We start from the raw sequence: 25,821 nt of genomic DNA on the forward strand, positions 1-25,821 counted from the left end.
CTCCAAAGTTTGCTTAAATATCCTATTTGACTAGCTTACTATACAAGGTGTAAGTGTGTCATATAAGTATTGCAGGGGTATAAAGGAAATATTTCAAAGCAAATGATGAGCTTCCACTAGGCGTGTAGAAAAAATGAGGGAGGGGATCCCTTTATATAGGTGATGGCTCCTTCATATACATGAAATTCACCTTTTTTGGCATGTATGAGTCCCAGTCACCATGCAGTTCATATTAGATGAGTCAACTCAAGGAAAAAGGGGCTAGAGTAAGGCTTACTATAGAAAGATCCCACCATGCACTAATGCAACTAGAGTTGGAGAGTCTATATGAATTTGACCCATTATTTTACCAGTGCTTCTTCAAGGTTTCAAAAAGGAAGACCTAATTTTTAACATATGCTAAATCTCAACAAGGGGTAATTCTGAGGTAAAATCCCACTCACAAAGTGCTAAGTATTCTCAAATAAAACCTAAGGGGTCATGACTGTTTATTTAATTATAGGAAAGGTCAATTATAGCTATGGATATCAAAAGGTCATCTAAAGTTAGAGTACAAGAACTATTACCTAAATACAATTTCTATTTTTGGAAATTAAAAAAACAGAGAACTGGAAAAATACAAATCTAAGGGTTTATTGGCATCAAGGTCATCTTTCATTTATTGAAGATTATTTTTTTACTATAGTGAAGAGATATATTCAATTTTAGCAATATCTAGGCTAAAGAGTGTATCGGTCTTAATTAAAAATTCATTTCCCTATGTTTTGATATTCTTAGTGAACCAAAGATTTAAATAAATATCAATTCACAAACACAATGATTTAAAACACTAAGAAAGGGGCATGTAGTTTGCTAATTTGAAATATGAGAGGCATACCTATTTGTATAATAGTTTTGGCTTGATGTTGTTTCACTAACGAATGAAGAAAACCACTCTTAAATCCTTCAAAAATCCACAGGTATTTCAAGCATAGAATTCAGTGCCCTACACTCTCCAAAGTTGGCTTAAATATCCTATTTGACTAGCTTACTAAAAATGAGGGAGGGGATCCCTTTATATAGGTGATGGCTCCTTCATATACATGAAATTCACCTTTTTTGGCATGTATGAGTCCCAGTCACCATGCACTTCATATTAGATGAGTTAAGTCAAGGAAAAAGGGGCTAGACTAAGGCTTACTATAGCAAGATCCCACCATGCACTAACGCAACTAGAGTTGGAGAGTCTATATGAATTTGACGCGTTATTTTACCAGTGCTTCTTAAAGGTTTCAAAAAGCAAGACCTAATTTTTAACATATGCTAAACCTCAAGGGGTAATTCTGAGGTAAAATCCCACTCACAAAGTGCTAAGTATTCTCAAATAAAACCTAAGGGGTCATGACTGTTTATTTAATTATAGGAAAGGTCAATTATAGCTATGGATATCAAAAGGTCATCTAAAGTTAAAGTACAAGAACTATTACCTAAATACAATTTCTATTTTTGGAAATTCAAAAAACAGAGAACTGGAAAAATACAAATGTAAGGGTTTATTGGCCTCAAGGTCATCTTTCATTTATTGAAGATTATTTTTTTACTATAGTGAAGAGATATATTGAATTTTAGCAATATCTAGGCTAAAGAGTGTATCGGTCTTAATTAAAAATTCATTTCCCTTTGTTTTGATATTCTTAGTCAACCAAAGATTTTAATAAATATCAATTCACAAACACAATGATTTAAAACACTAAGAAAGGAGCATGTAGTTTGCTAATTTGAAATATGAGAGGCATACCTATTTGTATAATAGTTTTGGCTTGATGTTGTTTAACTAACGAATGAAGAAAACCACTCCCAAATCCTTGAAAAAATCCAGAGGTACTTCAAGCATAGAATTTAGTGCCGTACACTCTCCAAAGTTGGCTTAAATATCCTATTTGACTAGCTTACTATACAAGGTGTAAGTGTGTCATATAAGTATTGCAGGGGTATAAAGGAAATATTTCAAAGCAAATGATGAGCTTCCACTAGGCGTGTAGAAAAAATGAGGGAGGGGATCCCTTTATATAGGTGATGGCTCCTTCATATACATGAAATTCACCTTTTTTGGCATGTATGAGTCCCAATCACCATGCACTTCATATTAGATGAGTTAAGTCAAGAAAAAAGGGGCTAGACTAAGGCTTACTATAGCAAGATCCCACCATGCACTAATGCAACTAGAGTTGGAGAGTCTATATGAATTTGACCCATTATTTTACCAGTGCTTCTTAAAGGTTTCAAAAAGAAAGACCTAATTTTTAACATATGCTAAACCTCAAGGGGTCATGACTGTTTATTTAATTATAGGAAAGGTCAATTATAGCTATGGATATCAAAAGGTCATCTAAAGTTAAAGTACAAGAACTATTACCTAAATACAATTTCTATTTTTGAAAATTAAAAAAACAGAGAATTGGAAAAATACAAATGTAAGGGTTTATTGGCATCAAGGTCATCTTTCATTTATGGAAGATTATTTTTTACTATAGTGAAGAGATATATTTAATTTTAGCAATATCTAGGCTAAAGAGTGTATCGGTCTTAATTAAAAATTCATTTCCCTATGTTTTGATATTCTTAGTCAACCAAAGATTTAAATAAATATCAATTCACAAACACAATGATTTAAAACACTAAGAAAGGGGCATGTAGTTTGCTAATTTAAAATATGAGAGGCATACCTATTTGTATAACAGTTTTGGCTTGATGTTGTTTCACTAACGAATGAAGAAAACCACTCTTAAATCCTTCAAAAATCCACAGGTACTTCAAGCATAGAATTCAGTGCCCTACACTCTCCAAAGTTGGCTTAAATATCCTATTTGACTAGCTTCCTATACAAGGTGTAAGTGTGTCATATAAGTATTGCAAGGGTATAAAGGAAATATTTCAAAGCAAATGATGAGCTTCCACTAGGCGTGTAGAAAAAATGAGGGAGGGGATCCCTTTATATAGGTGATGGCTCCTTCATATACATGAAATTCACCTTTTTTGGCATGTATGAGTCCCAGTCACCATGCACTTCATATTAGATGAGTTAAGTCAAGAAAAAAAGGGGCTAGACTAAGGCTTACTATAGCAAGATCCCACCATGCACTAATGCAACTAGAGTTGGAGAGTCTATATGAATTTGACCCATTATTTTACCAGTGCTTCTTAAAGGTTTCAAAAAGGAGGACCTAATTTTTAACATATGATAAACCTCAAGGGGTAATTCTGAGGTAAAATCCCACTCACAAAGTGCTAAGTATTCTCAAATAAAACCTAAGGGTCATGACTGTTTATTTAATTATAGGAAAGGTCAATTATAGCTATGGATATCAAAAGGTCATCTAAAGTTAAAGTACAAGAACTATTACCTAAATACAATTTCTATTTTTGAAAATTAAAAAAACAGAGAACTGGAAAAATACAAATGTAAGGGTTTATTGGCATCAAGGTCATCTTTCATTTATTAAAGATTATTTTTTTACTATAGTGAAGAGATATATTCAATTTTTGCAATATCTAGGCTAAAGAGTGTATCGGTCTTAATTAAAAATTCATTTCCCTATGTTTTGATATTCTTAGTCAACCAAAGATTTAAATAAATATCAATTCACAAACACAATGATTTAAAACAGGCATACCTATTTGTATAATAGTTTTGGCTTGATGTTGTTTTACTAACGAATGAAGAAAACCACTCTGAAATCCTTCAAAAATCCACAGGTACTTCAAGCATAGAATTCAGTGCCCTACACTCTCCAAAGTTGGCTTAAATATCCTATTTGACTAGCTTACTATACAAGGTGTAAGTGTGTCATATAAGTATTGCAGGGCTATAAAGGAAATATTTCAAAGCAAATGATGAGCTTCCACTAGGCGTGTAGAAAAAATGAGGGAGGGGATCCCTTTATATAGGTGATGGCTCCTTCATATACATGAAATTCACCTTTTTTGGCATATATGAGTCCCAGTCACCATGCACTTCATATTAGATGAGTTAAGTCAAGGAAGAAGGGGCTAGACTAAGGATTACTATAGCAAGATCCCACCATGCACTAATGCAACTAGAGTTGGAGAGTCTATATGAATTTGACCCATTATTTTATCAGTGCTTCTTAAAGGTTTCAAAAAGGAAGACCTAATTTTAAACATATGCTAAACCTCAAGGAGTAATTCTGAGGTAAAATCCCACTCACAAAGTGCTAAGTATTCTCAAATAAAACCTAAGGGGTCATGACTATTTATTTAATTATAGGAAAGGTCAATTATAGCTATGGATATCAAAAGGTCATCTAAAGTTAAAGTACAAGAACTATTACCTAAATACAATTTCTATTTTTGGAAATTAAAAAAACAGAGAATTGGAAAAATACAAATGTAAGGGTTTATTGGCATCAAGGTCATCTTTCATTTATTGAAGATTATTTTTTACTATAGTGAAGAGATATATTCAATTTTAGCAATATCTAGGCTAAAGAGTGTATCGGTCTTAATTAAAAATTCATTTCCCTATGTTTTGATATTCTTAGTCAACCAAAGGTTTAAATAAATATCAATTCACAAACACAATGATTTAAAACACTAAGAAAGGGACATGTAGTTTGCTAATTTGAAATATGAGAGGCATACCTATTTGTATAATAGTTTTGGCTTGATGTTGTTTCACTAACGAATGAAGAAAACCACTCTTAAATCCTTCAGAAATCCACAGGTACTTCAAGCATAGAATTCAGTGCCCTACACTCTCCAAAGTTGGCTTAAATATCCTATTTGACTAGCTTACTATACAAGGTGTAAGTGTGTCATATAAGTATTGCAGGGGTATAAAGGAAATATTTCAAAGCAAATGATGAGCTTCCACTAGGCGTGTAGAAAAAATGAGGGAGGGGATCCCTTTATATAGGTGATGGCTCCTTCATATACATGAAATTCACCTTTTTTGGCATGTATGAGTCCCAGTCACCATGCACTTCATATTAGATGAGTTAAGTCAAGGAAAAAGGGGCTAGACTAAGGCTTACTATACCAAGATCCCACCATGCACTAATGCAACTAGAGTTGGAGAGTCTATATGAATTTGACCCATTATTTTACGAGTGCTTCTTAAAGGTTTCAAAAAGGAAGACCTAATTTTTAACATATGCTAAACCTCAAGGGGTAATTCTGAGGTAAAATCCCACTCACAAAGTGCTAAGTATTCTCAAATAAAACCTAAGGGGTCATGACTGTTTATTTAATTATAGGAAAGGTCAATTATAGCTATGGATATCAAAAGGTCATCTAAAGTTAAAGTACAAGAACTATTACCTAAATACAATTTCTATTTTTGCAAATAAAAAAAACACAGAACTGAAAAAATACAAATGTAAGGGTTTATTGGCATCAAGGTCATCTTTCATTTATTAAAGATTATTTTTTTACTATAGTGAAGAGATATATTCAATTTTAGCAATATCTAGGCTAAAGAGTGTATAGGTCTTAATTAAAAATTCATTTCCCTACGTTTTGATATTCTTAGTCAACCAAAGGTTTAAAAAAATATCAATTCACAAACACAATGATTTAAAACACTAAGAAAGGGGCATGTAGTTTGCTAATTTGAAATATGAGAGGCATACCTATTTGTATAATAGTTTTGGCTTGATGTATTTTTACTAACGAATGAAGAAAACCACTCTTAAATACTTCAAAAATCCACAGGTACTTCAAGCATAGAATTCAGTGCCCTACACTCTCCAAAGTTGGCTTAAATATCCTATTTGACTAGCTTACTATACAAGGTGTAAGTGTGTCATATAAGTATTGCAGGGGTATAAAGGAAATATTTCAAAGCAAATGATGAGCTTCCACTAGGCGTGTAGAAAAAATGAGGGAGGGGATCCCTTTATATAGGTGATGGCTCCTTCATATACATGAAATTCACCTTTTTTGGCATCTATGAGTCCCAGTCACCATGCACTTCATATTAGATGAGTTAAGTCAAGGAAAAAGGGGCTAGACTAAGGCTTACTATAGCAAGATCCCACCATGCACTAATGCAACTAGAGTTGGAGAGTCTATATGAATTTGACCCATTATTTTATCAGTGCTTCTTAAAGGCTTCAAAAAGGAAGACCTAATTTTTAACATATGCTAAACCTCAAGGGGTAATTCTGAGGTAAAATCCCACTGACAAAGTGCTAAGTATTCTCAAATAAAACCTAAGGGGTCATGACTGTTTATTTAATTATAGGAAAGGTCAATTATAGCTATGGATATCAAAAGGTCATCTAAAGTTAAAGTACAAGAACTATTACCTAAATACAATTTCTATTTTTGGAAATTAAAAAAACAAAGAATTGGAAAAATACAAATGTAAGGGTTTATTGGCATCAAGGTCATCTTTCATTTATTGAAGATTATTTTTTACTATAGTGAAAAGATATATTCAATTTTAGCAATATCTAGGCTAAAGAGTGTATCGGTCTTAATTAAAAATTCATTTCCCTATGTTTTGATATTCTTAGTCAACCAAAGGTTTAAATAAATATCAATTCACAAACACAATGATTTAAAACACTAAGAAAGGGGCATGTAGTTTGCTAATTTGAAATATGAGAGGCATACCTATTTGTATAATAGTTTTGGCTTGATGTTGTTTCACTAACGAATGAAGAAAACCACTCTTAAATCCTTCAAAAATCCACAGGTACTTCAAGCATAGAATTCAGTGCCCTACACTCTCCAAAGTTGGCTTAAATATCCTATTTGACTAGCTTACTATACAAGGTGTAAGTGTGTCATATAAGTATTGCAGGGGTATAAAGGAAATATTTCAAAGCAAATGATGAGCTTCCACTAGGCGTGTAGAAAAAATGAGGGAGGGGATCCCTTTATATAGGTGATGGCTCCTTCATATACATGAAATTCACCTTTTTTGGCATGTATGAGTCCCAGTCACCATGCAGTTCATATTAGATGAGTCAACTCAAGGAAAAAGGGGCTAGAGTAAGGCTTACTATAGAAAGATCCCACCATGCACTAATGCAACTAGAGTTGGAGAGTCTATATGAATTTGACCCATTATTTTACCAGTGCTTCTTCAAGGTTTCAAAAAGGAAGACCTAATTTTTAACATATGCTAAATCTCAACAAGGGGTAATTCTGAGGTAAAATCCCACTCACAAAGTGCTAAGTATTCTCAAATAAAACCTAAGGGGTCATGACTGTTTATTTAATTATAGGAAAGGTCAATTATAGCTATGGATATCAAAAGGTCATCTAAAGTTAGAGTACAAGAACTATTACCTAAATACAATTTCTATTTTTGGAAATTAAAAAAACAGAGAACTGGAAAAATACAAATGTAAGGGTTTATTGGCATCAAGGTCATCTTTCATTTATTGAAGATTATTTTTTTACTATAGTGAAGAGATATATTCAATTTTAGCAATATCTAGGCTAAAGAGTGTATCGGTCTTAATTAAAAATTCATTTCCCTATGTTTTGATATTCTTAGTGAACCAAAGATTTAAATAAATATCAATTCACAAACACAATGATTTAAAACACTAAGAAAGGGGCATGTAGTTTGCTAATTTGAAATATGAGAGGCATACCTATTTGTATAATAGTTTTGGCTTGATGTTGTTTCACTAACGAATGAAGAAAACCACTCTTAAATCCTTCAAAAATCCACAGGTATTTCAAGCATAGAATTCAGTGCCCTACACTCTCCAAAGTTGGCTTAAATATCCTATTTGACTAGCTTACTAAAAATGAGGGAGGGGATCCCTTTATATAGGTGATGGCTCCTTCATATACATGAAATTCACCTTTTTTGGCATGTATGAGTCCCAGTCACCATGCACTTCATATTAGATGAGTTAAGTCAAGGAAAAAGGGGCTAGACTAAGGCTTACTATAGCAAGATCCCACCATGCACTAACGCAACTAGAGTTGGAGAGTCTATATGAATTTGACGCGTTATTTTACCAGTGCTTCTTAAAGGTTTCAAAAAGCAAGACCTAATTTTTAATATATGCTAAACCTCAAGGGGTAATTCTGAGGTAAAATCCCACTCACAAAGTGCTAAGTATTCTCAAATAAAACCTAAGGGGTCATGACTGTTTATTTAATTATAGGAAAGGTCAATTATAGCTATGGATATCAAAAGGTCATCTAAAGTTAAAGTACAAGAACTATTACCTAAATACAATTTCTATTTTTGGAAATTCAAAAAACAGAGAACTGGAAAAATACAAATGTAAGGGTTTATTGGCCTCAAGGTCATCTTTCATTTATTAAAGATTATTTTTTTACTATAGTGAAGAGATATATTCAATTTTAGCAATATCTAGGCTAAAGAGTGTATAGGTCTTAATTAAAAATTCATTTCCCTACGTTTTGATATTCTTAGTCAACCAAAGGTTTAAAAAAATATCAATTCACAAACACAATGATTTAAAACACTAAGAAAGGGGCATGTAGTTTGCTAATTTGAAATATGAGAGGCATACCTATTTGTATAATAGTTTTGGCTTGATGTATTTTTACTAACGAATGAAGAAAACCACTCTTAAATACTTCAAAAATCCACAGGTACTTCAAGCATAGAATTCAGTGCCCTACACTCTCCAAAGTTGGCTTAAATATCCTATTTGACTAGCTTACTATACAAGGTGTAAGTGTGTCATATAAGTATTGCAGGGGTATAAAGGAAATATTTCAAAGCAAATGATGAGCTTCCACTAGGCGTGTAGAAAAAATGAGGGAGGGGATCCCTTTATATAGGTGATGGCTCCTTCATATACATGAAATTCACCTTTTTTGGCATCTATGAGTCCCAGTCACCATGCACTTCATATTAGATGAGTTAAGTCAAGGAAAAAGGGGCTAGACTAAGGCTTACTATAGCAAGATCCCACCATGCACTAATGCAACTAGAGTTGGAGAGTCTATATGAATTTGACCCATTATTTTATCAGTGCTTCTTAAAGGCTTCAAAAAGGAAGACCTAATTTTTAACATATGCTAAACCTCAAGGGGTAATTCTGAGGTAAAATCCCACTGACAAAGTGCTAAGTATTCTCAAATAAAACCTAAGGGGTCATGACTGTTTATTTAATTATAGGAAAGGTCAATTATAGCTATGGATATCAAAAGGTCATCTAAAGTTAAAGTACAAGAACTATTACCTAAATACAATTTCTATTTTTGGAAATTAAAAAAACAAAGAATTGGAAAAATACAAATGTAAGGGTTTATTGGCATCAAGGTCATCTTTCATTTATTGAAGATTATTTTTTACTATAGTGAAAAGATATATTCAATTTTAGCAATATCTAGGCTAAAGAGTGTATCGGTCTTAATTAAAAATTCATTTCCCTATGTTTTGATATTCTTAGTCAACCAAAGGTTTAAATAAATATCAATTCACAAACACAATGATTTAAAACACTAAGAAAGGGGCATGTAGTTTGCTAATTTGAAATATGAGAGGCATACCTATTTGTATAATAGTTTTGGCTTGATGTTGTTTCACTAACGAATGAAGAAAACCACTCTTAAATCCTTCAAAAATCCACAGGTACTTCAAGCATAGAATTCAGTGCCCTACACTCTCCAAAGTTGGCTTAAATATCCTATTTGACTAGCTTACTATACAAGGTGTAAGTGTGTCATATAAGTATTGCAGGGGTATAAAGGAAATATTTCAAAGCAAATGATGAGCTTCCACTAGGCGTGTAGAAAAAATGAGGGAGGGGATCCCTTTATATAGGTGATGGCTCCTTCATATACATGAAATTCACCTTTTTTGGCATGTATGAGTCCCAGTCACCATGCAGTTCATATTAGATGAGTCAACTCAAGGAAAAAGGGGCTAGAGTAAGGCTTACTATAGAAAGATCCCACCATGCACTAATGCAACTAGAGTTGGAGAGTCTATATGAATTTGACCCATTATTTTACCAGTGCTTCTTCAAGGTTTCAAAAAGGAAGACCTAATTTTTAACATATGCTAAATCTCAACAAGGGGTAATTCTGAGGTAAAATCCCACTCACAAAGTGCTAAGTATTCTCAAATAAAACCTAAGGGGTCATGACTGTTTATTTAATTATAGGAAAGGTCAATTATAGCTATGGATATCAAAAGGTCATCTAAAGTTAGAGTACAAGAACTATTACCTAAATACAATTTCTATTTTTGGAAATTAAAAAAACAGAGAACTGGAAAAATACAAATGTAAGGGTTTATTGGCATCAAGGTCATCTTTCATTTATTGAAGATTATTTTTTTACTATAGTGAAGAGATATATTCAATTTTAGCAATATCTAGGCTAAAGAGTGTATCGGTCTTAATTAAAAATTCATTTCCCTATGTTTTGATATTCTTAGTGAACCAAAGATTTAAATAAATATCAATTCACAAACACAATGATTTAAAACACTAAGAAAGGGGCATGTAGTTTGCTAATTTGAAATATGAGAGGCATACCTATTTGTATAATAGTTTTGGCTTGATGTTGTTTCACTAACGAATGAAGAAAACCACTCTTAAATCCTTCAAAAATCCACAGGTATTTCAAGCATAGAATTCAGTGCCCTACACTCTCCAAAGTTGGCTTAAATATCCTATTTGACTAGCTTACTAAAAATGAGGGAGGGGATCCCTTTATATAGGTGATGGCTCCTTCATATACATGAAATTCACCTTTTTTGGCATGTATGAGTCCCAGTCACCATGCACTTCATATTAGATGAGTTAAGTCAAGGAAAAAGGGGCTAGACTAAGGCTTACTATAGCAAGATCCCACCATGCACTAACGCAACTAGAGTTGGAGAGTCTATATGAATTTGACGCGTTATTTTACCAGTGCTTCTTAAAGGTTTCAAAAAGCAAGACCTAATTTTTAACATATGCTAAACCTCAAGGGGTAATTCTGAGGTAAAATCCCACTCACAAAGTGCTAAGTATTCTCAAATAAAACCTAAGGGGTCATGACTGTTTATTTAATTATAGGAAAGGTCAATTATAGCTATGGATATCAAAAGGTCATCTAAAGTTAAAGTACAAGAACTATTACCTAAATACAATTTCTATTTTTGGAAATTCAAAAAACAGAGAACTGGAAAAATACAAATGTAAGGGTTTATTGGCCTCAAGGTCATCTTTCATTTATTGAAGATTATTTTTTTACTATAGTGAAGAGATATATTGAATTTTAGCAATATCTAGGCTAAAGAGTGTATCGGTCTTAATTAAAAATTCATTTCCCTTTGTTTTGATATTCTTAGTCAACCAAAGATTTTAATAAATATCAATTCACAAACACAATGATTTAAAACACTAAGAAAGGTGTGAGATCCCCCTGTTCCCACCGAGCAACGGATTCGGGTACTAGCAGCGGAGGTAGCACTTCTCGCGTGGGACAGGGGTCCCACATTCGGGGCCTCGCCCACGGATATCCGGACAAGAGACTAATCCGTCGGTTTGTCCAAAACCGAAACCGAAAAAACTTCCTTTACCCGGAAAGCATGGGCGATTCCACCAGGATAACTCTTTACTCTAACGTAGTCAAGATCGTTACGGATCAACTGATCTGACTGCACCTTTAACGGTACTTGGTCAAATCAAGGAAGAACTTGCACTTGAATCATTGGGATCAACGCTTTTTTCCCCATCAAGAGGCACAGCCGTTGATTCCTATCCATAGAACAATTTCTATCCGGGATTTACTTCATCTATCGTAATAATAGAATTTAAATCTCGATTTACGGATCCATCAGTCCAGCCTAACCCCATCCGATCCCATGGGTTAGCCAACCGCCCAACCACTGTAGTGATGGGATCCAATTTGGAATTTGGTTAGGTTTTGTCCCGGGTACCAAGGAAAAGAGTTCCAAGGCCCCCTAGCCGGAAGTTCATGCAAACATAAAATTAGGCACACCACTTACACACCCAATATGAAATTGCCTCTTTCTTAGCATCAGCTAACTTTAAAACAATCCTTTAATGAAACCATAGTACCACTGATCACAGTCTTCCAAATTATCCGATTGATTCTCAAATTTTCCATCATTCCTTCATCAGAGTATCTATGGCATCATTGGCAACTAGAACGCTCACCACCTGACCACTCAGGGGCCGTTTCTATAGTTCCTAGCCCATAATACTCGGCAATATAATCACTTATCAAGATGGACTCTCGTTGAAGATCAGCAAGATCAACCAACAGATCCATATAAAAGAGCCATGGACTCATCCGTTGAGGACCAGCAAGGTCAGTCAACCAGATCCATGCCCGGTTTCACAAAACAACTCTTACTCCTTGTTCCAATATCTTCCTCGACGCACGCGTGGGTATCCTAGGCGACCCAGAGCCCGAGCACCGTATGGTCAGCACCCTCTAGGATCCTTCGCAGGTGACCTAGCGCTTCACTCATAGGCCGCTTCCTTGGTCCCTCATCCACCGTACCGGAAGCTCACCATTTTAATCGAACCGAGGCTGGTCAAGACCTCGGTCGACCTTGCTACGCGAGACGTCCTCCATTGACTCTCCGTCAGCAGTTGCAACTTTATCAGTTAGGTCTCCACGACCTTAATCACAAGACGGTCAAAATGCTTCCCCAGCATTCTTGACATAAAACAGCCATTTACAAACAGCATTTACAAACAGTTTACAAATACAGTTTCTATATTAACTCTCATTTTTCCACATTGTCCCTCATTAATCCACATTACTTATTCCACATTCCATGTATATGTGTACTCATCCAATCACCTCCTTTTTCCATCTCTTCACTTCAGATTCCTTCACATCACATATCATATATTCACATCCATATCCACATCCATACATCCACATCCACATCCACATTCACATCCATACATCCACATCTACATGCTTATCTCCATTTTCACATCCTCATTTATACATCCACATCCCATATCCACATTCATACATACACATCCATATCCCATATCCATATCCACATCCACATCCACATCCACATTCACATCCATGCATCCACATCTACATGCTTACCTCCATTTTCACATCCTCATTTATACATCCACATCCCATATCCACATTCATACATACACATCCATACATCCACATTCCACATTCACATCTATACATCCACATCTACATTCACATTCACATACATCCACATCCACATTCCCATACATCCACATCTATACATCCACATTCCACATTCACATCTACATTCACATTCACATACATCCACATCTACATTCACATTCACATACATCCACATCCACATCCACATACATACATACATCCACATCCACATCCACATTCCACATTCACATCTATACATCCACATCTACATTCACATTCACATACATCCACATCCACATTCCCATACATCCACATCTATACATCCACATTCCACATTCACATCTACATTCACATTCACATACATCCACATCTACATCCACATTTACATCTATGCATATACATCTTCATGCATATATCCATTTTCATGTTCATACATCCACACTCCCATCTCCATATCCACACATCCACATACATACATCCATTTTCACATTCCCATTTATATAACCCCATATACCTTCACATCTAATCTTTTACATCACATCCATTCTCGCCCTATCACAACCCATATACATCTTATCCTATCACATACACTTCTTACCTCATCCCCCCATACACATCTTAATTCATCTTATCACATCCTAACTTATTTCATAAGCATCTTATCACCTCTTATCACACCTCTTATCACATCCTATCACTTTCCATACGCATCTTATCAATTCTTATCACATCTCATACACCTCTTATCACATCTTATCACATTTCATATCTTTTTTTTTTAAAAAAGAGAATTCTTTTATTTGATATAAGATTTCTCTACACATTTATTTATACATAAATTCCATTTAATGAGACTAACACTTTCGAAATTAAAATCAATCTTTTATGCATCTTCTTATGCATGATTTCAATTTGGTAGGGAATTATACTTTTAGAATAAAAGAATTTCTCTTATGCATCTAAGTTAAGCATAAAATCCATTTATGAGGAAAATCATACTTTTAGTATAAAAGAATATCTTTTATGCATACCTATATGCATGAAATCCAATATGATAAAAGTAACACTTTTGATATAAAAATTTTCTTTTATGCATACTTTTATGCATGAAAATTAAAAATAATAAAAGTAACACTTTTGATATAAAAATTTTTCCTTTATGCATACTTCTATGCATGAAATAAAAATGGTAAAAATAACACTTTTGATATAAAAACTTATCCTTTATGCATAATATTAAAATTCAATTTCTCCATAATTGTTATGAAATTCTTTCAATTAATCTAGGATGATAATTCCTAGAATATGGTAGGAAGTCCTCTTTTTATGCTTTGAATGAGATTATTTTATGCATAATTTTTATAAAAATTTTGCCATAGCTCCGCTGCTATGACTGATAAATCTCAATTTTTCTAAGGGATAATGCTTATCATTAAGAAAATAATTAAAATAATCTCTAATTGGATTATCAATCCATAATGGATTGAATCATTAATATACATAAACTAAAAGTATAGAAAAAAGCCATTAATTTGGCCTCAAGCATAGCTTAATCTTGGGTTAAGGAAAAGCTTTATGAAAAGCTTGATTTGGATTGAGAACGGTTCATGAGTATGACCATTTCTTGAGTGAGAGAGAGAATTTACATAAAAATCATTAGAATTTAAACATAAATGAAAATTAACTTCAATAGCATTATGTAACTCTTCACTACTATTCAAACTTCAATAGCATTAAAAAAAACCATACCAATTAAACTTCTCAAGCTTGAGAGGGGTTGAGAAGAGAGAAACATTGAGAAATTATAGAAAGATCAATATTCACTAATTACCTTACAACTTGCTTGATTCTTTGTTCACGGTAGAGGCCCCCAACCAATCAATTGGTTAAGTATGTTGATGGAGCCACTAATGGGGATTGAAGAAAGAGGGAAGCTCCAAAAACTAGTGAATTATTAAATGAATTCACAGTTCTTGGCTTAGGTGGAGTAGAGTAACGATGCATAAACACTATCTATTTTTCAACAAGGGGGAGGCTTCTATTTATAGGAAAAATTGAGCTCCTAACCAAACAAACTGATTCTAGAATTTTCTAAATCAGTTTGGTCAATATTTGACCATTTTTAGGTCAGTTAAGCTAACTTTTTGGAACTAGACTTGAATGAGGAGAGAGGAGAGATGAAATATCTCAATTTTTATGAGTTTAAAACTCATTCAAGCATGTGAAATATGCACCTCCTTTAAAGAACTCCCCTTCCTTACATATGTGTCATAATGGAATCATTTTAATATTGCTCATAGTTTTTTTTACTAATAAACCTTGTACATTTTCAACTCTTCATCTTATGTGAAATATGCACCTCCTTTAAAGAATTCCCCTTCCTTACATATGTGTCATAATGGAATCATTTTAATATTGCTCATAGTTTTTTACTAATAAACCTTGTACATTTTCAACTCTTCATCTTATGTGAAATATGCACCTCCTTTAAAGAATTCCCCTTCCTTACATATGTGTCATAATGGCATCATTTTAATATTGCTCATAGTTTTTTACTAATAAACCTTGTACATTTTCAACTCTTCATCTTATGTGAGCATTTACTCATTTTTGGATACCCAAAATATCTCATATTTTTAATATTGCTCATAGTTTTTTACTAATAAACCTTGTACATTTTCAACTCTTCACCTTATGTGAGCATTTACTCATTTTTGGGTATCTTCTTTTTACAAATTTGGATTTATCTCTTCCCTACACATGGATTGATGCTATTGGCCCATAGGAACCTTAATTGGACCATAGTCTAAAGATTTCTGAAAATCTAGACCCTTAGACTAAGGTTCTTTATACCTATTTCCAATTAATTCCAATTGCACATTGGAAAATTCTTTTTGAATTTCTGTTTCAGGGGAACTCATCTGAATTAGAAGAGATATTTTTCTATCCAAAAATATTCAAAATCTGAATATTCTCTCTCTAGAATATTTTTCTCTCTCTAGGCTAAAACAGATAGAAACAAGGTCTTTATATTTCTGAAGAGGGATTGATTACAGGGAAAGATACTAGACATCAAAAAGGGAGTAGGGGAGGAATCTTACATTCTACCCCACTTAAAAAATGCGAGATGTCCTCATCTCGCAAACTGGGATAATTTCGCAAGATGCACGAATATGAGACTTAGAGAAAAATTTTAATCAAGATTAACCACCAAGAAACGTCTTAAAGAGAGCAAGATTCAAAATAAGAACAAGATTTAAACTTTATTCATTCTCGGAACTTATACAGTAAAGATAGAAGAACTCTTTACACTTCCATAAGCCCGTCCATCATATGATCACAAAAGCAGTCCTCACAAGCTGCACAAGTATAAGGTAACTCATCTATGGGAATAATTCTGTTGGTTATTGCTGCACCTATCTCAGTGGTATGAGGTGATCTAACAAAAGGACCTCTGAGAGGCAAGCCAAAAACGGGATAAAGGCATATCTTCTCATGAGGAAGAAAACATGCCAGTAAGAAGACCCGCTCAGAAAACCCAAGATGCCTTGATCTCATGACACAGTAGTATCGGGGACCCAAACCCAAAGCTTCAATAACCATGGCCAAGCGGACATTGTTACGAAAGTGCTGCTGACCCCAGGGTGTTACCCTAGTTATGTTTTGATAGGTCCGCCATTTGGTTTGCGCTACAGAAGTTCCCAAGTGAGGGAAAAGTGAGCGCTCATACTGCTCTATAAAATCCTTCTTCACAGATTCACTTGCGTCTTGAAGGTGAGGAATCATTATGGATAAAACTAGTTCTTGTTGCCAAGCCATGAAGGAAATTAAGAAAGAAAGGACATCAATGGAAGTAAGATTACTGTGAGCGACAAGTAAAAGTTACGACTTATATAAAGGAAGGAGCTAGCGTAACTTAGAAGCCAACGGTATCTTGCCACTGAAGTTTTATCGTCTTTCCATGATTTGGGTTTGGCACATATTTCTATGAAATACATTAAGAACTTTGAGATGAGGAGATAAAAGAAGCTCGTAAGCTAAGTCGCTTACTTTCTTTGAATTCAGATAAGGCTCACAATATCTGGGGGATAACTTCTTAAACTCCCCAATAGATAAAGAACTTCTTTTGGGCCGTACTCGAATGAAGACCAAAACCTTGATATCCAAAACATCGATTCTCACTTCTGAACTCATTGTTCTGAATCCTTAAAACAGGTGGGACTCTTGAGAAGTATTCTAGGAAAAGGGTCTTCCTTTGTTAAACAGAACTTTCTTTTATTTTAGAGAGGGAATAATTATAAGATCAGAAAGGGAGATTCTTACTCCTGTATACCTCGAAGGCTGGGGAGGAATCTTACATTCTACCCCACTTAAAAGGTGCAAGATGTCCTCATCTCGCAAGTAGAGGACAACTTTTTTGCTTAAGATCCAATTTATTCTGGGGTTCCTTATATTCCGGTCAACCCAACAGAATATGGGGATAAATATCCCTTATATAGAATTCATCATTAAATAACAATTCATTCAAATCATATCATTCATATCTTTAACATGATAATGGTCCATTAGACCGAAAATTTCCTTCAGAACATTCCTCCACGGAATTTAAGTTAAGCAAGTTCTCAATTTGTCATCCCTTAACTTGATCTACCGTCTCAAGTGTTAACAGTAGTAATCTGACAGCACAATCCACTAATCTCATAGTGATTTGCTGAATCATTTTCATCATTTATCATTACAGGGACTCGTCCCATTCATCCTCATTGCGGTTTTGCTCAAGTTATTATATTTCAACTAAATTTCAAAAATCATCATTTTTCAATCAGAATCCCAATCAATTCATCAGTTCCCAAACAGAATTAAAAATCATATCAACCACATTCAAATTCATCATCTGGATAGCATTAATGCTTATAATTTCAAGTCTTAGATTTACTCGTATATACTGTCAGTAAAGAGCTGCAGTTATACTCTCGGTATATACGGATAGTCACGGCCCTTGGAATTATAAGGTAAATACCATCATGTCTAGGCCTCAAGCAAGTCAAGGATTCTATATAATTGCGGTACTTCCATCTGAAGACCCAATTACCAAATTACAAATTTCAATTTGAATATCAAATTGTATGAATTATATCAAACAATTACAACCTTTTTGTGTTTCTTGATAAATTTCTGACCTATTTGTCTTCTCAATTGATCTTTATTAACCAAATGCTCTGATACCAACTGTGAGATCCCCCTGTTCCCACCGAGCAACGGATTCGGGTACTAGCAGCGGAGGTAGCACTTCTCGCGTGGGACAGGGGTCCCACATTCGGGGCCTCGCCCACGGATATCCGGACAAGAGACTAATCCGTCGGTTTGTCCAAAACCGAAACCGAAAAAACTTCCTTTACCCGGAAAGCATGGGCGATTCCACCAGGATAACTCTTTACTCTAACGTAGTCAAGATCGTTACGGATCAACTGATCTGACTGCACCTTTAACGGTACTTGGTCAAATCAAGGAAGAACTTGCACTTGAATCATTGGGATCAACGCTTTTTTCCCCATCAAGAGGCACAGCCGTTGATTCCTATCCATAGAACAATTTCTATCCGGGATTTACTTCATCTATCGTAATAATAGAATTTAAATCTCGATTTACGGATCCATCAGTCCAGCCTAACCCCATCCGATCCCATGGGTTAGCCAACCGCCCAACCACTGTAGTGATGGGATCCAATTTGGAATTTGGTTAGGTTTTGTCCCGGGTACCAAGGAAAAGAGTTCCAAGGCCCCCTAGCCGGAAGTTCATGCAAACATAAAATTAGGCACACCACTTACACACCCAATATGAAATTGCCTTTTTCTTAGCATCAGCTAACTTTAAAACAATCCTTTAATGAAACCATAGTACCACTGATCACAGTCTTCCAAATTATCCGATTGATTCTCAAATTTTCCATCATTCCTTCATCAGAGTATCTATGGCATCATTGGCAACTAGAACGCTCACCACCTGACCACTCAGGGGCCGTTTCTATAGTTCCTAGCCCATAATACTCGGCAATATAATCACTTATCAAGATGGACTCTCGTTGAAGATCAGCAAGATCAACCAACAGATCCATATAAAAGAGCCATGGACTCATCCGTTGAGGACCAGCAAGGTCAGTCAACCAGATCCATGCCCGGTTTCACAAAACAACTCTTACTCCTTGTTCCAATATCTTCCTCGACGCACGCGTGGGTATCCTAGGCGACCCAGAGCCCGAGCACCGTATGGTCAGCACCCTCTAGGATCCTTCGCAGGTGACCTAGCGCTTCACTCATAGGCCGCTTCCTTGGTCCCTCATCCACCGTACCGGAAGCTCACCATTTTAATCGAACCGAGGCTGGTCAAGACCTCGGTCGACCTTGCTACGCGAGACGTCCTCCATTGACTCTCCGTCAGCAGTTGCAACTTTATCAGTTAGGTCTCCACGACCTTAATCACAAGACGGTCAAAATGCTTCCCCAGCATTCTTGACATAAAACAGCCATTTACAAACAGCATTTACAAACAGTTTACAAATACAGTTTCTATATTAACTCTCATTTTTCCACATTGTCCCTCATTAATCCACATTACTTATTCCACATTCCATGTATATGTGTACTCATCCAATCACCTCCTTTTTCCATCTCTTCACTTCAGATTCCTTCACATCACATATCATATATTCACATCCATATCCACATCCATACATCCACATCCACATCCACATTCACATCCATACATCCACATCTACATGCTTATCTCCATTTTCACATCCTCATTTATACATCCACATCCCATATCCACATTCATACATACACATCCATATCCCATATCCATATCCACATCCACATCCACATCCACATTCACATCCATGCATCCACATCTACATGCTTACCTCCATTTTCACATCCTCATTTATACATCCACATCCCATATCCACATTCATACATACACATCCATACATCCACATTCCACATTCACATCTATACATCCACATCTACATTCACATTCACATACATCCACATCCACATTCCCATACATCCACATCTATACATCCACATTCCACATTCACATCTACATTCACATTCACATACATCCACATCTACATTCACATTCACATACATCCACATCCACATCCACATACATACATACATCCACATCCACATCCACATTCCACATTCACATCTATACATCCACATCTACATTCACATTCACATACATCCACATCCACATTCCCATACATCCACATCTATACATCCACATTCCACATTCACATCTACATTCACATTCACATACATCCACATCTACATCCACATTTACATCTATGCATATACATCTTCATGCATATATCCATTTTCATGTTCATACATCCACACTCCCATCTCCATATCCACACATCCACATACATACATCCATTTTCACATTCCCATTTATATAACCCCATATACCTTCACATCTAATCTTTTACATCACATCCATTCTCGCCCTATCACAACCCATATACATCTTATCCTATCACATACACTTCTTACCTCATCCCCCCATACACATCTTAATTCATCTTATCACATCCTAACTTATTTCATAAGCATCTTATCACCTCTTATCACACCTCTTATCACATCTTATCACTTTCCATACGCATCTTATCAATTCTTATCACATCTCATACACCTCTTATCACATCTTATCACATTTCATATCTTTTTTTTTTTTTTAAAGAGAATTCTTTTATTTGATATAAGATTTCTCTACACATTTATTTATACATAAATTCCATTTAAGGAGACTAACACTTTCGAAATTAAAATCAATCTTTTATGCATCTTCTTATGCATGATTTCAATTTGGTAGGGAATTATACTTTTAGAATAAAAGAATTTCTCTTATGCATCTAAGTTAAGCATAAAATCCATTTATGAGGAAAATCATACTTTTAGTATAAAAGAATATCTTTTATGCATACCTATATGCATGAAATCCAATATGATAAAAGTAACACTTTTGATATAAAAATTTTCTTTTATGCATACTTTTATGCATGAAAATTAAAAATAATAAAAGTAACACTTTTGATATAAAAATTTTTCCTTTATGCATACTTCTATGCATGAAATAAAAATGGTAAAAATAACACTTTTGATATAAAAACTTATCCTTTATGCATAATATTAAAATTCAATTTCTCCATAATTGTTATGAAATTCTTTCAATTAATCTAGGATGATAATTCCTAGAATATGGTAGGAAGTCCTCTTTTTATGCTTTGAATGAGATTATTTTATGCATAATTTTTATAAAAATTTTGCCATAGCTCCGCTGCTATGACTGATAAATCTCAATTTTTCTAAGGGATAATGCTTATCATTAAGAAAATAATTAAAATAATCTCTAATTGGATTATCAATCCATAATGGATTGAATCATTAATATACATAAACTAAAAGTATAGAAAAAAGCCATTAATTTGGCCTCAAGCATAGCTTAATCTTGGGTTAAGGAAAAGCTTTATGAAAAGCTTGATTTGGATTGAGAACGGTTCATGAGTATGACCATTTCTTGAGTGAGAGAGAGAATTTACATAAAAATCATTAGAATTTAAACATAAATGAAAATTAACTTCAATAGCATTATGTAACTCTTCACTACTATTCAAACTTCAATAGCATTAAAAAAAAACCATACCAATTAAACTTCTCAAGCTTGAGAGGGGTTGAGAAGAGAGAAACATTGAGAAATTATAGAAAGATCAATATTCACTAATTACCTTACAACTTGCTTGATTCTTTGTTCACGGTAGAGGCCCCCAACCAATCAATTGGTTAAGTATGTTGATGGAGCCACTAATGGGGATTGAAGAAAGAGGGAAGCTCCAAAAACTAGTGAATTATTAAATGAATTCACAGTTCTTGGCTTAGGTGGAGTAGAGTAACGATGCATAAACACTATCTATTTTTCAACAAGGGGGAGGCTTCTATTTATAGGAAAAATTGAGCTCCTAACCAAACAAACTGATTCTAGAATTTTCTAAATCAGTTTGGTCAATATTTGACCATTTTTAGGTCAGTTAAGCTAACTTTTTGGAACTAGACTTGAATGAGGAGAGAGGAGAGATGAAATATCTCAATTTTTATGAGTTTAAAACTCATTCAAGCATGTGAAATATGCACCTCCTTTAAAGAACTCCCCTTCCTTACATATGTGTCATAATGGAATCATTTTAATATTGCTCATAGTTTTTTTTACTAATAAACCTTGTACATTTTCAACTCTTCATCTTATGTGAAATATGCACCTCCTTTAAAGAATTCCCCTTCCTTACATATGTGTCATAATGGAATCATTTTAATATTGCTCATAGTTTTTTACTAATAAACCTTGTACATTTTCAACTCTTCATCTTATGTGAAATATGCACCTCCTTTAAAGAATTCCCCTTCCTTACATATGTGTCATAATGGCATCATTTTAATATTGCTCATAGTTTTTTACTAATAAACCTTGTACATTTTCAACTCTTCATCTTATGTGAGCATTTACTCATTTTTGGATACCCAAAATATCTCATATTTTTAATATTGCTCATAGTTTTTTACTAATAAACCTTGTACATTTTCAACTCTTCACCTTATGTGAGCATTTACTCATTTTTGGGTATCTTCTTTTTACAAATTTGGATTTATCTCTTCCCTACACATGGATTGATGCTATTGGCCCATAGGAACCTTAATTGGACCATAGTCTAAAGATTTCTGAAAATCTAGACCCTTAGACTAAGGTTCTTTATACCTATTTCCAATTAATTCCAATTGCACATTGGAAAATTCTTTTTGAATTTCTGTTTCAGGGGAACTCATCTGAATTAGAAGAGATATTTTTCTATCCAAAAATATTCAAAATCTGAATATTTTCTCTCTAGAATATTTTTCTCTCTCTAGGCTAAAACAGATAGAAACAAGGTCTTTATATTTCTGAAGAGGGATTGATTACAGGGAAAGATACTAGACATCAAAAAGGGAGTAGGGGAGGAATCTTACAAAAGGAGCATGTAGTTTGCTAATTTGAAATATGAGAGGCATACCTATTTGTATAATAGTTTTGGCTTGATGTTGTTTAACTAACGAATGAAGAAAACCACTCCCAAATCCTTGAAAAAATCCAGAGGTACTTCAAGCATAGAATTTAGTGCCGTACACTCTCCAAAGTTGGCTTAAATATCCTATTTGACTAGCTTACTATACAAGGTGTAAGTGTGTCATATAAGTATTGCAGGGGTATAAAGGAAATATTTCAAAGCAAATGATGAGCTTCCACTAGGCGTGTAGAAAAAATGAGAGAGGGGATCCCTTTATATAGGTGATGGCTCCTTCATATACATGAAATTCACCTTTTTTGGCATGTATGAGTCCCAATCACCATGCACTTCATATTAGATGAGTTAAGTCAAGAAAAAAGGGGCTAGACTAAGGCTTACTATAGCAAGATCCCACCATGCACTAATGCAACTAGAGTTGGAGAGTCTATATGAATTTGACCCATTATTTTACCAGTGCTTCTTAAAGGTTTCAAAAAGAAAGACCTAATTTTTAACATATGCTAAACCTCAAGGGGTCATGACTGTTTATTTAATTATAGGAAAGGTCAATTATAGCTATGGATATCAAAAGGTCATCTAAAGTTAAAGTACAAGAACTATTACCTAAATACAATTTCTATTTTTGAAAATTAATAAAACAGAGAATTGGAAAAATACAAATGTAAGGGTTTATTGGCATCAAGGTCATCTTTCATTTATGGAAGATTATTTTTTACTATAGTGAAGAGATATATTTAATTTTAGCAATATCTAGGCTAAAGAGTGTATCGGTCTTAATCAAAAATTCATTTCCCTATGTTTTGATATTCTTAGTCAACCAAAGATTTAAATAAATATCAATTCACAAACACAATGATTTAAAACACTAAGAAAGGGGCATGTAGTTTGCTAATTTAAAATATGAGAGGCATACCTATTTGTATAACAGTTTTGGCTTGATGTTGTTTCACTAACGAATGAAGAAAACCACTCTTAAATCCTTCAAAAATCCACAGGTACTTCAAGCATAGAATTCAGTGCCCTACACTCTCCAAAGTTGGCTTAAATATCCTATTTGACTAGCTTCCTATACAAGGTGTAAGTGTGTCATATAAGTATTGCAAGGGTATAAAGGAAATATTTCAAAGCAAATGATGAGCTTCCACTAGGCGTGTAGAAAAAATGAGGGAGGGGATCCCTTTATATAGGTGATGGCTCCTTCATATACATGAAATTCACCTTTTTTGGCATGTATGAGTCCCAGTCACCATGCACTTCATATTAGATGAGTTAAGTCAAGAAAAAAAGGGGCTAGACTAAGGCTTACTATAGCAAGATCCCACCATGCACTAATGCAACTAGAGTTGGAGAGTCTATATGAATTTGACCCATTATTTTACCAGTGCTTCTTAAAGGTTTCAAAAAGGAGGACCTAATTTTTAACATATGATAAACCTCAAGGGGTAATTCTGAGGTAAAATCCCACTCACAAAGTGCTAAGTATTCTCAAATAAAACCTAAGGGTCATGACTGTTTATTTAATTATAGGAAAGGTCAATTATAGCTATGGATATCAAAAGGTCATCTAAAGTTAAAGTACAAGAACTATTACCTAAATACAATTTCTATTTTTGAAAATTAAAAAAACAGAGAACTGGAAAAATACAAATGTAAGGGTTTATTGGCATCAAGGTCATCTTTCATTTATTAAAGATTATTTTTTTACTATAGTGAAGAGATATATTCAATTTTTGCAATATCTAGGCTAAAGAGTGTATCGGTCTTAATTAAAAATTCATTTCCCTATGTTTTGATATTCTTAGTCAACCAAAGATTTAAATAAATATCAATTCACAAACACAATGATTTAAAACAGGCATACCTATTTGTATAATAGTTTTGGCTTGATGTTGTTTTACTAACGAATGAAGAAAACCACTCTGAAATCCTTCAAAAATCCACAGGTACTTCAAGCATAGAATTCAGTGCCCTACACTCTCCAAAGTTGGCTTAAATATCCTATTTGACTAGCTTACTATACAAGGTGTAAGTGTGTCATATAAGTATTGCAGGGCTATAAAGGAAATATTTCAAAGCAAATGATGAGCTTCCACTAGGCGTGTAGAAAAAATGAGGGAGGGGATCCCTTTATATAGGTGATGGCTCCTTCATATACATGAAATTCACCTTTTTTGGCATATATGAGTCCCAGTCACCATGCACTTCATATTAGATGAGTTAAGTCAAGGAAGAAGGGGCTAGACTAAGGATTACTATAGCAAGATCCCACCATGCACTAATGCAACTAGAGTTGGAGAGTCTATATGAATTTGACCCATTATTTTATCAGTGCTTCTTAAAGGTTTCAAAAAGGAAGACCTAATTTTAAACATATGCTAAACCTCAAGGAGTAATTCTGAGGTAAAATCCCACTCACAAAGTGCTAAGTATTCTCAAATAAAACCTAAGGGGTCATGACTGTTTATTTAATTATAGGAAAGGTCAATTATAGCTATGGATATCAAAAGGTCATCTAAAGTTAAAGTACAAGAACTATTACCTAAATACAATTTCTATTTTTGGAAATTAAAAAAACAGAGAATTGGAAAAATACAAATGTAAGGGTTTATTGGCATCAAGGT

The sequence above is a fragment of the Cibotium barometz genome, chromosome 18 (assembly GCF_041138505.1).
Source record: "Cibotium barometz isolate CiBa-2024 chromosome 18, ASM4113850v1, whole genome shotgun sequence".
Lineage (NCBI taxonomy): Eukaryota > Viridiplantae > Streptophyta > Polypodiopsida > Cyatheales > Cibotiaceae > Cibotium > Cibotium barometz.